At 40.8% G+C, this 16,259-nt stretch overlaps 1 protein-coding gene across 8 annotated transcripts in view; it reads right to left on the bottom strand.

The window, feature by feature from the left end:
* The window catches only part of PATJ (PATJ crumbs cell polarity complex component), a 411,472-nt gene that overhangs the window by 262,166 nt on the left and 133,047 nt on the right, over positions 1 to 16,259 (bottom strand). The gene's annotated exons all lie outside the window — the stretch shown is intronic.

The raw sequence follows: 16,259 nt of genomic DNA, 5'->3' as shown, positions 1-16,259 counted from the left end.
TGCAGAGGATCATCAATTATTTTTAATTTTATGTCCGTTCTTTCACAAACTCTTGAACAGGCAACATAAAGTTGACTGTGTCCAAATGCAGGCTCAGGTAAAAAAATGCCAATATTCATGTCACCAGAGGAATGCTCAAAAATGAAAGTTTCTCTGTTTGAAACTGTCTTAATCCTTTTTGCGTTTTGGTCAGCATTACTCTGTTGTTTTTTTGCATTTCTCTCCTGCCTTTGTTCAAGGGACTCATTTTGTCATGACAGGCTTTTTTGTCTTGCATTTGAGGCAAGTCTTGTTTCTCTATGCTCATCAGTCTCATTTTGCCGAGAAAGACGCATTTGCTCTGCGACTGAAGCAAGCCTTGTCTTTCTCTGCTCAGTGGTTTCTTTTTGTTGATAAAGCCGTTTTTGTGCAGCTTTAGCTCCTTTTCTCTCCTCTTCAGTGCTGTATTTTCTAGGAGGCATTCTTAAAAGAAATTACATTAAGACGTAGTTTTTATGTAAAACAGATGATTGCCAATGCAAACAAATGTTCACCTTCCCCCTGACCCACTCTATTTGCGGTCAGCCGTGGCAACTTCACCCCATTGGCTAGTACAGTTACGCAAGCAACCAATAAGCTATTGGCAACAAACAGACACTTAAGCTGCATATAATAAAGATATTATAAAAATATATTCCTTAAGACTTGATATTGATTGACCATCTAAGAGAACAGGCCAATATAAACAAACATAAATGGCTAAACAGTCAGTAAACATGACCCCTCTTTCTAGACTTTTTTGTCACACTAAAGATGATTCTGTCATTTGTATCCTATTAATATTTTGTGTACTTACACAGTACTTTTCAGTTTACAGAGAGATTTACTTATGTTATCTGACTTGATCCTCTCACCTACCAACACCATACCTTTGCCTATCAAGTATGTTAGTACAAAACTGCTTAATTAGATAACAAAATGCTGAATCACAGAGTAATTATATAAGTAGTGCTATCCAATAGGGTGGAGACATTACCATATACTATCTAGAAGATTCAGGAGTCCTAAACTCCAGGCTAACCTATGGCACAAAATAGGTGCATGAGTTTGGACTACTAACTGATATTGTCTGATTTTGCAAATTGTATTGCTCTATAAAAAAAATGTAAGCACTACCTCTTTCAATTCATTACCACAAACGCCCCATGAAGTAGGCACAGCAGGACATATGATTATATTTTCTATAAGAAGAACTGAGGCTCAGAGAAGGCTCAAACATTCTATACAACTTCTTCACAGTCCAAATCTTGCTTTCCACAATTTCAATGTTCTATTATTTCTAAACTCTCAAGTTAAGTCCTGTAAAAAGTAGCAAAATACTATCTACTTGCCACTCTATAGATCATCTGGGATATAATGATTCGAGGCTGAATATAAAGGAGAAAGCTGAAAGGATTCAGATATTCCAAAAATCAGTTAAGAAATTGGGATTTTTAGGAATCATTAACATTTCACCCACTACCAGATGGCCTTCTCTTAGTCAATCTATTTTTTTTTTTATGATAAAAGAACCTTAGGATTCAGGGAAAAACAGCTTGGCAGATATCTGCTGGTTACTTATCTAATGTCCTGTTCCCCATTCTCCCTTACCAACAGAACTCCTCTTTTATTCCAGGTGGCACTATGCCCAGCTTAAAAAAAAAATACATTTCTGGCCTTCCTTTCAGCAAATGGTAACTGAGTGCCATAGTTCTGATTAGTGATATGGAAGCAAAAGTCCCTGGATGAGATTTCCAGGAAAACTCATTAAATGGAGGGAGAATCAGTTGACAGGAGCCGGCTGCTCTATGCCCTTCTTTCTCCTCACTAGAATGCGGAGTTGAAGGTGGTGGTGAAGCATCTACTTAAAATCATAAAGAAACAGTGAGAAGCCATACTTTGACAGTAAAGAAGAAAGGAGGTGTTTAAGACCCTGACAAACAACTACTTTCTTCAGGACCTTTTACATGGAAAAAAAAAAAAAATTAAGGCCCTGTTTGGTTTAAGTGAAGTGCTCACTTTATCACATCACATTAATATTCATTGGATAGTTGTAATCATCACATAAACGTTCATATTTTGATTATCCTATGTAAGAGGAACAGGATTAAATGAGATGAAACCGGCATTTAACTGAAGCTCAACCAATATTCATTTCCTTTGCCAATTTTTCACTTTTTGTATCAAAATTTTCCCCACATATTATCATAATCTTCATAATTTTTTATTTAATAGCATTATTAAATGCTATTAAATAAATGCATCTGTGGTAGATGTAATTTACCTGCTATCTCAAATATGGGGCATTTAGATTATATTCTGTTTTTTAGAATATGGACATTACTGCAAATAATACCTTCATGCTCTGTTGTGTTTTAGAATTCCATTTTAAATAAATAGTTAAGTAAGACTGAAAACTAAAAACCAAACAACACTGAAACCTTCCTCTTCTACTTTTTCTACTTTCTCATACCCCAAATTGTGACAGGTGTGATAATAAAAAATAAATAGTTGGTATGCACAGTGTCAGTTGGGAGTGAGATTTATCACGATGATTACAGAGTAGGTTATATAATGTCTAATCACTGGAGTGCATACCTGAAACCAATGTAATATTGTATAATACATTATGTAAACTGTAATTGAAAAGTAAAAAACAATTTTAAAAAACCAAAAAAATTATACTTGCTCTTTGTTCTAGTTCCTGACACAGAGCTTTTAAATCCTTGGAATTTCCTGATATGGGTAATAGGAGCATCTTTTGTTATTAGTAACAAGCTCCTTTCAACCATATCTGAGTTTATGCTAATAAGGTGATTCTTGGTAGGACCCTAGACAGTTTCAGGATGGGTGCTGTCGCCAGAGAAACAACAGGTGATTAGAGTTAGAACTTTCAGCCCCACCATCAGCCGTACCTCTGGGAAGGGAGAAGGGCTGGAGATTGAGTTCATGCACCAATGGCCAATGATGTAAACGATCATGCCTACATATTGGAATCATCATTAACAAACAAACAAATAAAAATCTTAGACTGTTCAGGCAGTTGCACAGTGGTTAGAGCATCCACCTGGGATGCAGAAGACCCAGGTCTGAAACCCTGAGGTCGCTGGCTTAAGTGCAGGCTCATTGGGCTTGAGCCAATCTCACCAGCTTGAACTGGGGTCTCTGGCTTGAGCATGGGATCACAGACATGACTCCATAGTCACTGGCTTGAGCCCAAAAGTCTCTGGCTTAAAGCTCCAGGTCACTGTCTTGAGCTCAAGGTCACTGGCTTGAGCAAGGGGTCATTCCCTCTGCTGTAACCCCCTGACCCCAACCGGTCAAGGCACATATGAGAAAGCAATCAATGAACTAAAGAGCCACAACGAAGAAGTGATGCTTTTCATCTCTCTCCTTTCCTGTCTACCTTTATCTGTCCCTATCTGTCCTCTCTCTGTATCTCTATCTCTGTCACAAAACAAAAAAACCCTAAACAACAGGGTTCAGAGAGCCTCCAGGTTGAAGAATAATTCAAGGAGCTGGGAGGGCGAAGTACCCTGAGAAAATAGGGAAGCTCCACGCACCCCCACACCACTCCTCCATATCTTGCCCTATGTCTCTTTTCTATTTGGTTATTCCTGAGTTGTACCCTTTATAATAAACCACTATTAGTAAGTAAAGTGCTTTCTTGAGTTCTGTCAGCCATCCTCACAAACCTAAGGAAAGGATTGTAGAAACACTCAATTTAAAGCTAGTTGGTCAGAAGTACAGATAGCAACTGGCATCTGAAGTCAGGGTGGTCTTGGAACACTGAACCTTTATGTTATGGGGTCTGCACTAACTCCAAGTACTTAGACTGGAAACCAAAATTTAATATTAGTATAAGCTATTATATTTTCTATTTAAAAAATAATAAAATCCCAAAATATCCTTAACTACTAGCTTTCACATTAAGGTAAGGGGATGGGAATATGGAAAATTTTAGATAAGGTATATAATAAAAAGATTATTTTGTTGCAAGAGACTCATTGCCTTTTTCAAAACATATTATCTTTTTTTTTTTTAGGAAGTTGATATGCACATATTTTAATCAGATTATTTCACATCTAAAGAGATAAAATTTGAAAAAGCTTATCCAGATAGTGTGATTAATTTTGGAAAAACAATCACAGAAGATGAGAAACCATACAAATGAATGAATGCATATACTTTTTAACCCACAATAAAATTTAACTGAGAAAGAAAAATACTTCTATCACACATATTAAGATGTAAATTTTCACAAACATTTAAAACTATAACAAGGGATTTCTAACTTCAAATTTTATAATTTGCACTGTAGTTAAGCATGGTCTATAGCTCAATCAGTTAAAGTCTCAAATCTTAAAATAACTGAAATTTACCTCTTATTTTTAAATAGTTTTCCCCAAAGGAATTAGCCATCCAATAAAAACAATGTTTTTTATTTCAGACTTTGTTACAAATGCCCAAAGTTATCATTCTTTACAGATTTTGGAGGAAAGATAGAGTGGCTCATTAGCGAACAGGTGGATGTTAATAGTAAGACTTGATCATGATATACAATCCCTTCGTGAATAAAATTTTCTACATCATACAGAAGTCAAGATGGATCTAGGCAGCCAAGGTGACCTTTCCCTCTCAATATACTTTATTTTCATATAAAATTTCTACAAACTAAGCCATATGAGGATCAAGTAAACTCAGCACTCTGAAAGGATGGAAGCAAGAAAGGTTCTGGTTGTGACTAAGCACTCTCCAGATTTCTTCTGCCTCTTTAGATACAGACTGTATGTGGCAATCTGTTGTGACACACCACAGGGAATATTGAGCTTTCATAACAATGGAGAATGGGCACTAGTGTTTTCCAAACTAGTTAGGTTACTCATACAGATGTTACACTGATTTTGAGGGTACAAAGGAAATTATTACTTGACATCAGTATACATAAATAATTAGGCATTCCTCACATTGAAGTTTAGAATGACACAGACATGGTGCTACTGAAAAAAAGCCAGACACAAAAAGGGTCCTACTGTCTGATTACACTTCATAAGAACAGGAATAATAATTTATAGTGTAAGGAGTCACATTAGTGGTTGCCTGGGGCAAGACACTGCCAACGGGTGTACTCGAACTTTCTGGGGTGATGGAAATGTTTAATATCTTAACTGGACTGTCAGTAATATAGAGCTATACATTTATCAAAATTAAGATAACTGTCCCATAAAAACCTGTGCATTTTACTAATATGCAAAATTATATCTAAGGGTTTTGGTAAGAAACAAAAGCTCAAGCCATAAAGGGTAAGTTGCGTCCTTAGGTCAACTTTATGTCTCTTTTGGCCTTCAGGAGAGCCTGGATTAGTAATCAAAGATACAATTATAGTCTAAAAGACATCAGTGCAATAATCTTATGTACCTCCTGTCCTCATTTTTTCACACTGGTCTCCACCTGCAGTGTGGAAAACAGCTGCAACGGAAGTATACTGGAAACCTCCCTGTTTCCTCCCAACTCACACATTCCAGAGCACTGCTCCCTCAAATGCATATATTTCTTTTCTCCTTTAGCCTCATCCTCCTATCAATATTCTGAATTTACACATAATTTTTCCCCAAGTATGACACTCTGCCTCCTATTCTACCTCCTCTTTTACCTCCCCTATTCACAACAAAGTACCTAACACGTGCAAGTATTTCCTTTCATTTGTATCCTATTATACCTACAACGGTGATTTCTTGTAATTTCTTGTCAATTTCAAACACGTCTTTCATCTCAAATCCATCCCCTCAAGGCTCTAGCCTCTGACACCTTGTTTTATTTACTATGAGTTGACCCTATTTTATTTTTAAAAAAAACACCCCAAAAACCTGCAATCTTCTGAGTGTTTTAAAACACACAGCAACAATGAATATTACCCTAAATACACTTCGGGGCCAATGAGTCTACATCATTATCATCTATCATCACTGCCAACCTTTATTACACATTTGCTATGTTCAAGGCATTATGCGAAGCCCTTTATATTCACTTTTATTTAAAGCACAATGCTACCTACTTTGTAAGTAAGGGAATACAGACACAAGGGGAACCTTCTCAGGGTCTTGTAGCTATAAATAACAGAGAAAAATTCTGAACAGCACCTGCAATATATCTATAAGGCAGATCTGCTGTTAGACTGAGAAATGTGCATGTCCCCTTTTATAGGCACCCATATGTCTTCAGGCAGCAGGTGATGACAAAGATGAGTTAGAAAAAGACAGAAGCCGGGTGAGTTCTGAAGACACATTCTCAAGTGACCTTATGAAGAAAGAAATGTGGAAGGCAGTTCGAGGTGAGCAGAGCAAGGACTACAGGCCAGGCACAGAAGGCCACCAGGACAGAAAGCCCCAGATAGGTGCCTAGCAATGAGCAAAACAGTAAAACAAGGACCTTGCCCCAAGGGTGACCTTTTCTTCCTTAGCTGGTCATGAGGTTTAGACCCCTGAATTTCATATCACTGGTCATGGGATTCAGATGCCCCTCTGACCTTCCCTCCCCTAGCATATCGCTAGTCTGTGGTTTTAGACCCCCTTAGAAGAGGAACAAACAAGAAGGCTGGAGAACAGTGCTTAAACATCAACCCCAGATATAACATCTAGGCCTCAGTTGTTTTTCAGCTCCAAGCCCAGAAAAGCAGCAGAACCAGGCAAAGGAAGTCACTGCTGACCTCATATGCTGCATTAACTAATGACCTCCTGCCCTGGTGCTAACCAATCAGTGGAGAACATGACCCTAAAAAGATATACTTGGAAAGCTGATGAATCTTCTGTTGAGATCCTCCCCTAGGACCTTCCCTAAGATCCCCCACCCTTAAAAGCCCTTAGGTTGGAGGACGTAGAACACTTTCCCTTCCAGGTGCATGCCAGTCCTTGCCCCTCCTCCTTCTTCTCTTCTTACCCCCAGTAGGCACATTTCCCTTGCCCCTCTATTTCTAGTAAGCTCTAAGGAAACCCAGGAGACATGCAACCGGGGAAGCAGTGGTCAGCAACAGCTCATCCTGGGCTAACCCCCTGAACCTCTCTGTCTCCATGGCCTCCTTTTCTCTGACTTTCTTCCTGCATGGCCAGTAAATTCTTCCTTTATTTGCTACACTTTGTTTCTTGATTGAATTCTTTCTCTCAAGAAGATAAGAATTGAGGTCTCTTCATTTCACCCATAACATCCTTTTGGTGGTATGTGACGTGGATGGTCTAACCATGGCGTAGTTTGGCTGGATTCCAGAGAAGCCCACCTAGGACCACCTTGCAGACCTGGACCCAAGCTAGGCACTAGCCAGGGCCCACTGCACCCCATCGGCTCCTCGCTTTGCATTGCATGAACTTGGCTGAGTTTTCCTTGAAATTCCAGACCTCCCTGTTTTAAGATAAGAGGTTGACTTTACTTGAGCTTTATTTTTCAAACTCCTCGAGTTGGAGCCAAAGGTTTAGAGTTGAGAGAACCCAGGCTAAAGATAAGAATCCAGATAACTAAGGACTGGAGAAAAAAATGGATGGCTGGTTTTTAACTTTGGGTTTTTAATTCGAATTGCTTTCTGAGGGTATGAACAAAACCTCTGCTGAATAAATAGAAGTCTGAACTCCTGTGGTTCTGAAGATAAGGGGCACTTCCTTCCTCCAACCCAAATCTTGGGTATTCTTAGGTGACTAAGAATCTCTGTGGCGGTGTCAGAGGGCATCTCTCACGACATGTAGGAGTCCCATAGGGAATTCTAAATCAACTCTAATTAAGTAATTTATTCATCTGGGGACATGTGCATAAAGGCTGGTTACCTAGCACTCTGAATCCTCATGGCTGGATTATTAGGCAGCTGGGGAGAGAAACTGAGATACATAAAAGGGTTTGAGATGACTTGTAAGGTGAAATCCCCTTGGAGCTCAACCCACAGCAGTTCACTTCCACCCACCATACCATATCCCCAGAAATTTCTTCAGATCTACAGATCACAAAATAAAACTAAAATCAACTGGGAAAGTATGCCTCCAAGGCCAGAAACGCCCAGACCTCAGCCCCACAATGTCGTGATGGCTGTTGACCTTGCAGGGCCTCCCATTTCTTCTGCATGAGGCCCAAGGGTCCAAGGGAATGGGACGTAAGAGAGCCTCCGGGGGAATGATCGTCATATCTACTGGGTCAATCACTTTTTCTGGAAATTCCAGAAATTAATGAAACACCTGGAAATAAAGCCCTTATCCCTGATGCACTGGCAAGCTCACTTGCTCAAGTCAAGTGGTCCAAAAGGAAGGAGATCCTGTCAGTGAATTTGGAGATGAAGGATGCTAGTCTCCAGATGAGACAGACAGGAGGCAGGTACGGTAAGGCTAGCTGAATCCAGGAACCCAGGAACGCAGCAGGGGATGCTCCCTTCAGGCCCACTATAGGTTGGGTGAAATAGGGAGGCCTGTTTGCTCCCACACTCTCCTCTATTCTCTACAGATGGGAAGCAACTATCCATTCCTCAGGACTCACTCTTAGAATATATCCTCAACACTGGTCAAAATTTGATTCCCAAACCTTAAAAAAAAAAAAAAAAAAAAAAAGCTAATATTTTTTTCCCAACAAATATTTTTTCCCAACACAGCTGGGCCCCAGTATAAATTATGTATTGGAGAGGTTTGACCAGCTAATGGCACTGCCAATTCCAATAGAACTGCTTTGCCAGCTGCATGGAAATGGATGGAGGTTCCATACATCCCAGCCTTTATGGCTCTCAGGACTGACCCTGAGCTATGCACTACCTTTAAACTAAATTTCTCTACATTTGCTACAGAGCCTAAAAGAAAAATAAAGTGGACCCAGATGGATAGAAACATTCTAAAGATAGGTAAATGAATTTGGCAGTCCTTTGTCAACATTTGGATGGCACCCCAAATTTTTGAGGTAGTAAAAATGACTGTCCTTGTTTTACAACTAGTCCTTACAGGGGCAGAGGTGTGGCTCAGTCCTTACAGGGGCAGAGGTGTGGCTCCAGGAACAATTGAAAGGCCACCAAATCTTACCTGGGTCATCATTTAAAATGAAAGTATCTAGAAGATAGTCCTTATTGAAAGAAAGAAAAAAAAAACACCTTAGCCATCTCAGATTAATTTAAATTATTTCAACTGTTAAACATTAATTCCTAAAGAAGTCTTCAGTTCACCTACTTTTGGCCTTTTATTACAGAGAAGCTAGGAAACACATTTGAAACTGTTGATGTCTTATACTTCATTAGAAGTATGTCTCTTAAAAGTGTGTTTGCAATAAAGAAGCCTGTTTCTTCTCCTCCTTCCTTCCCTCCCTCATTTCTTTCTTTTCTTCCTTTATTTTTTGAGAGGCAGGAAGAGAGATAAGAATCACCAAGCTGCTCCTGCATGTCCCTGGCTGGGGAATCGAACCAGCAACCTCCGTGCTCCGGGACAATAATCTAACCAACTGAGCAATCTGGCCAGGGACTAATTTTTTTAATAGTATTCTGTTCTTTTATTTTAATTTTATTAATTTTTTTTAGATTTTATTTATTCGGTTTGAGAGAGAGAGAGAGAGAAGGGGGGAGGAGCAGGAAGCATCAACTCCCATATGTGCCTTGACCAGGCAAGCCTGGGGTTTTGAACCAGTAACCTCAGCATTCCAGGGCGATGCTTTCTCCACTGCACCACCACAGGTCAGGCCACTTTTTAAAAAATTTTAGAAAGAGAAGAGAGAGAGAGAAGGCTACTAGAGGAGCAGAAAGCATCAATTCGTAGTTGCTTCTTATAAGTGCCTTGACCAGGCAAGCCTGGGGTTTTGAACTAATGACCTCAGCATTCCAGGTTGTCATTTTATCCACTGAGCCACCAAAAGTCAGACAATTTTATTTTTAAGAAACAGAGTGAGGAAGGAGAGAGAGGGGAGAGGGAAGGGAAGCATTCCCTTGTTGTTCCACTCAGTTATACACTTTTTGGTTGCTTCCCGTGTGTGCCCTTACTGGGGATCGTACCTGCAACCTTGTTGTCTCAGGAGGACCGTCTTAACCACAACCAGGCAGGACCAGAAGCCTGTGTTTCTGAAGGTTATAAAATGTGTTCATGAAAGTATCAGTCTAAGGAATACTGGTTGCTTACTTTCTGGTTATCATTAGAAATTAAGGTTTCTAAAAGTTGGAAATTCTAATTAATTGTATGGTTTTGGTAATGGAAGGTATAATATATGAAGATACTGAAGAAAAAGGAAAAAAGTGAGTTGTCTTAAAGCTGGTTATTTCTGAATAGGTACAAAGGGTTGTGAAAGTTGTAGAAGGCTTGTGAAGAGAAATCTTGAGAGGAAATTAAATAGGTAAGCTGAATAATGAATTGAAATATCGAAAGTAAGCTAAAACAGAGTTGGAGTTTAGTTGTTTTCCATTCTGTTAAAAGAACAAGGGTTACCCTTTTGCTTTATATTTTTCTCTTTACCTGATTCTTCCAGAACTTGGGAACTCTTAATGAGTAATTATTATTTTCATGGCAGTATGTTTGTTTGCATGAATCAAATAAGAATCTGATCTCTTTGTAATAGGACACATAAAACCAGTTTCCAATTATAGCTTTATTAACCAGGGCTTTGGCTGGAATGTCATGTTTAAGAGAGACATGCCTGGATTCTGGATGTCACCAGAAACCTTGAAGGAATTAAGATTGACTTTAAAGCCAATGAGAACCAATAAAGAAATGGCCTGGTACCTTGCTTATTCATGTGGTTCGTGCAGGTCTTTCCACGTAAGGAATGAACGCTGCCTTCCTAGATGATGTCAAAGAGAAAACCTCAAGACATTTTGGGGGACCTCGAGAACTCAAAAAATTCACTCAAAACTACAGCTATCTCAGGAAAACCAGGATGGCAACTATGAGGCTTGGCTTCTTTGTCCTGAGGGGCTAACGCTCAATATGGAGATTCCTTATGAAATTCAAGCAAAGCAGATTTTAAAAAGTCTATATGATCACCCTGGCCAGTTGGCTCGGTGGCAGAGCGTTGGCCCGGCATATGGAAGTCCCGGGTTCAATTCCCAGCCAGGGCACACAGGAGAAGCACTCATCTGCTTATCCACCCTTCCCCCTCCACTTTCTCTCTCTCTCTCTCTCTTTCCCTCTTGCAGCCAAGGCTCCATTGGAGCAAAAAGTTGGCCTGGGCACTGAGGATGGCTCCATGGTCTCCACCTCAGATGCCACAATGGCTGCAGTTGCAACCGAGCAATGCCCCAGATGGGCACAGCATCACCCCCTGGTGGGCTTGCCGGTAAATCCTGGTCGGGTGCATGCAGGAATCTGTCTCTCTGCCTCCCTGCTCCTCACTTCAGAAAAATACAAAAAAAAAAAAAAAGCCTATATAATCAATTGCTATGCTTGTTCTGTTTATGCAAGTAATCAGGTCAAATTAAAACTGGACTTGATGCAATAAACAAGTTGGTCTTAATTTGGATCTTTGATAAAAATGAGGGTGATTTTAGGGGGGAAAATTATGTTACAGTAGATTCCACTTACTTGTCTTCAAAACTTTATTTCTCAGGTATGAACTGAAATAGAGCCTGAATTTTTTTTTTAGTTATCTTATTTAGCTACAGGCCCTGGCCGGTTGGCTCAGTGGTAGAGCATCAGCCTGGTGTACAGAAGTCCTGGGTTCGATTCCCGGCCAGGGCACACAGGAGAAGTGCCCATCTGCTTCTCCACCCCTCCCCCTCTCCTTCCTCTCTGTCTCTCTCTTCCCCTCCCGCAGCTGAGGCTCCACTGGAGCAAAGATGGCCTGGGCGCTGGGGATAGCTCCTCTGCCCCAGGCGCTAGAGTGGCTCTGGTTGCAACAGAGCAACGCCCGGAGGGGCAGAGCATCACCCCCTGGTGGGCAGAGCGTCGCCCCCTGGTGGGCGTGCCAGGTGGATCCAGGTCGGGCGCATAAGGGAATCTGTCTCTCCCCATTTCCGGCTTCAGAAAAATACAGGGAAAAAAAAAAAAAAAAAAAGGAAATAAATATTTAGCTACAACCCTCCAAACTAATGCCTTATTTTTCTCCCATCCTTTGATATGGAATTGAGAACTAAAACTTTTTCATTTATCGGACAATTTGTATTAAGCCTTGTCATTCCAGCTTTTTCCCCAATAATAATGAAATTTGTAACACAGTTTATTTCCACAAGGTTATAAACCCTACACATAATCAGGAAATACCAACCCTAGACACCATGGCAACCTGCTTCTGTGCACAGGCCTCATCGTCCCTCTAACAGAGAACAAGGATCCCTTGGCTCTGATGGAACACATTGCCCCTTTTTAGCAGGAAGCAGCTACAGAAGATACCTTAGGCCCATCTTCCCTAAAAGATTTCTGGGTCAAGAGCCCCAAGAGGGGAATGTGGTAGGCAGCAGGACAGGCATGAATACACGAAGGACTATAAACCAAGAACTATGAACGAGGCACAGAAGGCCACTGAGACGGAAAGCCCCAGGTGCCTAGCAATGAGCAAAACAGAAAGCAAGAACTTTGCCCCAAGGGTGATCTTTTCTCTCTTAGTTGGTCATACTGTCTAGACCCTCTGATATCATATCGCTGGTTATGGGACTCGGACCCTCCCCTGACCTTTCGTTCTCTGGCATACTGCTAATCATGTGGTTTTGGACTGCCTTAGAGGAGGAACAAACAAGGGGGCTAGAGAACAGTGCTTAAGCATTAACCCCTAGAGATAACATCTAGGCCCCAGTTGTGTTTCAGCTCCAAGCACAGAAAAGCAACAGGACCAGACCAAGGGAAGCCAGGGCTGACCTCAGATGCTGCATTAACTAATGACTCCCCTGATGCTAACCAATCAGTGGAGACCACAGCTCTAAAAGGACATACCTGGAAAGCTGATGAATATTCTATTGAGATCCTTCCCTGGGACCTCCCTGAAATTCTCACCCCTAGAAACCCTTAGGTCAGAGGACCCAGTGCATTCTCCCTTCCCAGAGCATGCCAGCACCTTCCCTTTCTCCTCTTCTTCCCTCCAGGTGCATTTCCTTTGTTTCCCTTGCCCCCCTAATTCTCCTAAGCTCTAAGAGCCCCCACAAGACTTGCAATCAAGGAAGCAGTGGACAGTGGCAGCTCACTGGCTAACCCCCTACCTGACTTCAAGGTCCCCTTTTCTCTGACTTTCTTCCTCCATGACCAACAAATTCTTCCTTTACTTGTTGGCACTTTGTTTCTTGACTGAATTCTTTCTCTCAAGGAGAGAAGAATTGAGGTCTCATCATTTTGTTCAGTAACAGAAGGATACACAGAACAAAATCACTCAGGTTCTGTTCAGGGTTATCAAACCCTGACTGCCCACAGTTCTCTTCAAAGAGAGCCCCACTTTTAAGGTGAGTCCAACCTCTTAGTACTTGTCCTGCTTCCAAATGTAAGGAGAACTTGGCTTGATGCAAAAACAAAACAAAACAGAGTGAACATTAAAAAACTCTGCAGTCCTACACAAAAATTAATGCAAAGAAAAAAGCCCTAAAATACAGTTTAGTACTTCATGACACCCTGATAATCTGAAAAACTGTCTTCCAAAAGAATCTCTGCATTACTCAGGAAGATTCCTGAGTGGCAATAAATATTCACCTATGACCCTAACTCTATTGGGCAATCTCTAAAAGATTAAAAGGGAGAATAGGATTTACAGGAACTCTTTCAGAACCTGCCGAGATTCAAATATATCCTGAATCCATGAGAGCACGCCAAAATTACAACTGTCACATGCAAGACTGATTGCCCAAGATAAAGTTAGGTTGGTGCCCTTAAATACCTGTGACTGCATAAGAAATTGGCTTGTTGAAGTACTCATTAGAAGAAAAAGCAATGGGACAGGAGGAAGGTATATCTTCCCTCTCAGAAGTCAGGAGAATTGAGCAAGATACAACAAATGTTCCATTTTCTTTCCTGCATGAATAAGGAGAGGTGGGCTTGCAGATTTGATTAGATCTTTTCCAATTACCCAGCTAACAATTCTATAGCTTTACAGAAGCCCCGTTTCTGAATTGTTCCATCAGATTCAATGATTAACACTAAGCACAAAGGACATTTTAAAGACAATGACATTTCATTTGATTGTGGCAGGTTGAGTGGAGGATGGTACAGGGGGATAAATGGTGATGGATGAAGACTTGACTTGGGGTGGTGGACACACAGTACAGAGTACAGATGATGTGTGGAATTGAGCACCTGAAACCTGTACCATTTTGTTAACCAGTGTCACCCCAACAAGTTCAATAAAAGGGAAGAAAGAAACTACTACCACCAAAAGAAAAACTGTAATTTGACCGCATAAAAAGTCCTAAAATATATATTCCTAGCCATTCCGGTACTTCCACTCACAGCTACCCCTCCTAAAGAAACAAATGTATTGCTTGTTTAACACTGTGCGTTCCTCCAGGAACAGGTTAGGACACAAGGACACTGGGCCTGTCAGCACCTCCCCTCTGCACACTGGTCCCGTTCTGCTGTGGGAAAAGATACTAGATTCTCCAACTAGTTGGGCTTCTGTGTCTTTCCACTCAGAGATGAGCTATACAGAAGCACAAAAACAAACAAATAATGTTTTATGAAGTTTCTATCTAAAACTCTAGGTGAGGGTCATAGGTTACTGAACAGAGACAATATTGTTTTGTGCTGATAGATGATAGCAAATCATTCTTGGAATAAGGCTTTTATAAAAACATTAGGGCCAATTAATCCCATCCTATTGCTCATCCCAGTCATGTTTTGCCAATACCTCCAACTCCTTTGCTCACTCCATTGCCCCTCTGGTTTCTGCTTCAGATGTTGCTCTGGCTCCCATCCTCCATCCCCAATGAACACCCAGCCAATCTACCCATCACACTCTGTGGATTCTCCTTGAGTTGTAAAGAAACTACTACATGCCCTAACCTCCTCACTGAATGTTCTCGATGCCTTCTCTGTTCTCCCAACAGCTGCCGGTTCTCTGCCAGGATACCACACTCAAGTGGGCAATGCTTGTTCTCGCGCCCTCTGGGAAGTTGGAAAGAGGTCAGTTTTTTTCTAAACATCCTTCCACCACTAAGCCATCACTACTCTTCCCTTGTTCCCAAAGCTAATCTCTACCCTGACACCTCTCCTTTTGATGTCCACCCTACTAGCACCCCATCACTCTTAGTAAATAGCTTTCCCCCTAAATGACAGAGAAAAGAAAATCAAGGTCACTAGGCCAGAATTGCTTTGGATTCCTGTCCCCAAAGTATAAACAGTACCTGCACTTGTACTTTCCTTTCATTCCTGGCATTTGTCTCTGAGGAGGTGAACTTCTTCAGATTAACTATGAAAGGTTCATCTCTGGGTATGCAAGCCCTCCTCCCTTTACTCTACTTAAGAACTACATTTAATCCCTAGAATCTACATATTCTTGTTCTGTATCTTTTCCAGAGACACAGACAGACACAGACACATTCTCTCTCTTTATCTATCTATCTATCTAAATATCTATCTATCTATCTATCTATCTAAATATCTATCTAATTATCTATCTATATCATGCATTCTATCTGTCTCTTTCCAGGATCAGGATTCTCAAAAAACTAGTCTGAACTTACTGTGTCCAATTTTGGACCTTTTGTTCAATTCTTAACCTATTCTAATAAAACTGTCCTGTGCTTACCAAGGGCCATATGGACAACCTCTATGAAAACTTTTCCATCTTACCTACCCTGACCTCCCTGTAGCATGTGACCATAGTCTGTGATGATCCATTTGTTAAAATGCTCCCTTCCTTTGGTTTCTATGTTATCCTCTAGTTCAGGGGTCGGGAATCTTTTTGGCTGAGAGAGCCATGAACGCCACATATTTTAAAATGTAATTCCATGAGAGCCATACAATGACCCGTGTACGTTACGCATTATCCAATAAAAATTTGGTGTTGTCCCGGAGGTCAGCTGTGATTGTCTCCAGCCACCTGCAACCATGAACATGAGCAGTAGGAAATGAATGGATTGTAATACATGAGAATATTTTATATTTTTGTTATTAGTTTTTTTATTAAAGATTTGTCTGTGAGCCAGATGCAGCCATCAAAAGAGCCACATCCGGCTCGCGAGCCATAGGTTCCCGACCCCTGCTCTAGTTTATCAATTTCCTTCTACTTTTTGTTCACTCTACTTCACTATTTTCTTCCTCCATTAATGCCTTCAATATTGCTGTTTTGAGGAACACCAATTTTGTTCCCATACTCTTTTTATTATTTGAGCTTCCCCT

This window comes from Saccopteryx leptura, chromosome 3 (assembly GCF_036850995.1).
Source record: "Saccopteryx leptura isolate mSacLep1 chromosome 3, mSacLep1_pri_phased_curated, whole genome shotgun sequence".
NCBI lineage: Eukaryota > Metazoa > Chordata > Mammalia > Chiroptera > Emballonuridae > Saccopteryx > Saccopteryx leptura.
Note: the sequence above shows the minus strand (reverse complement) of the source record. Positions and strands in the feature narration are given on the sequence as shown.